Source organism: Nerophis ophidion, unplaced genomic scaffold (assembly GCF_033978795.1).
Source record: "Nerophis ophidion isolate RoL-2023_Sa unplaced genomic scaffold, RoL_Noph_v1.0 HiC_scaffold_185, whole genome shotgun sequence".
NCBI lineage: Eukaryota > Metazoa > Chordata > Actinopteri > Syngnathiformes > Syngnathidae > Nerophis > Nerophis ophidion.
In genome coordinates, this window is record NW_026907107.1 from 12501 (window position 1) to 14322 (window position 1822).

A 1822-nucleotide genomic window follows, 5' to 3' on the forward strand; every position below is an offset into this window, starting at 1 on the left:
ACATCTCCCAGGACCTGCTCTCAAACACACTAAGACCACATCTCCAAGGACCTGCTCTCAAACACACTAAGACCACATCTCCCAGGACCTGCTCTCAAACACACTAAGACCACATGTCCCATGGACCTGCTCTCAAACACACTAAGACCACATGTCCCATGGACCTGCTCTCAAACACACTAGGACCACATCTCCCAGGACCTGCTCTCAAACAGACTAAGACCACATCTCCAAGGACCTGCTCTCAAACAGACTAAGACCACATCTCCCAGGACCTGCTCTCAAACACACTAAGACCACATCTCCAAGGACCTGCTCTGAAACACACTAAGACCACATGTCCCATGGACCTGCTCTCAAACACACTAAGACCACATCTCCCAGGACCTGCTCTCAAACAGACTAAGACCACATCTCCCAGGACCTGCTCTCAAACAGACTAAGACCACATCTCCCATGGACCTGCTCTCAAACACACTAAGACCACATGTCCCATGGACCTGCTCTCAAACACACTAAGACCACATGTCCCATGGACCTGCTCTCAAACACACTAGGACCACATCTCCCAGGACCTGCTCTCAAACAGACTAAGACCACATCTCCAAGGACCTGCTCTCAAACAGACTAAGACCACATCTCCCAGGACCTGCTCTCAAACACACTAAGACCACATCTCCAAGGACCTGCTCTCAAACACACTAAGACCACATCTCCCAGGACCTGCTCTCAAACACACTAAGACCACATCTCCAAGGACCTGCTCTCAAACACACTAAGACCACATGTCCCATGGACCTGCTCTCAAACACACTAAGACCACATGTCCCATGGACCTGCTCTCAAACAGACTAAGACCACATCTCCCAGGACCTGCTCTCAAACAGACTAAGACCACATCTCCCAGGACCTGCTCTCAAACACACTAAGACCACATGTCCCATGGACCTGCTCTCAAACAGACTAAGACCACATCTCCCATGGACCTGCTCTCAAACACACTAGGACCACATCTCCCAGGACCTGCTCTCAAACAGACTAAGACCACATCTCCCAGGACCTGCTCTCAAACACACTAAGACCACATCTCCAAGGACCTGCTCTCAAACACACTAAGACCACATCTCCCAGGACCTGCTCTCAAACACACTAAGACCACATCTCCAAGGACCTGCTCTCAAACACACTAAGACCACATGTCCCATGGACCTGCTCTCAAACACACTAAGACCACATGTCCCATGGACCTGCTCTCAAACAAACTAAGACCACATCTTCCATGGACCTGCTCTCAAACACACTAAGACCACATGTCCCATGGACCTGCTCTCAAACAGACTAAGACCACATCTCCCAGGACCTGCTCTCAAACACACTAAGACCACATCTCCCAGGACCTGCTCTCAAACACACTAAGACCACATGTCCCATGGACCTACTCTCAAACACACTAAGACCACATCTCCAAGGACCTGCTCTCAAACACACTAAGACCACATGTCCCATGGACCTGCTCTCAAACACACTAAGACCACATGTCCCAGGACCTGCTCTCAAACACACTAAGACCACATGTCCCATGGACCTGCTCTCAAACAGACTAAGACCACATCTCCCATGGACCTGCTCTCAAACACACTAAGACCACATGTCCCATGGACCTGCTCTCAAACAGACTAAGACCACATCTCCCATGGACCTGCTCTCAAACACACTAAGACCACATGTCCCATGGACCTGCTCTCAAACAGACTAAGACCACATCTCCCATGGACCTGCTCTCAAACACACTAAGACCACATGTCCCATGGACCTGCTCTCA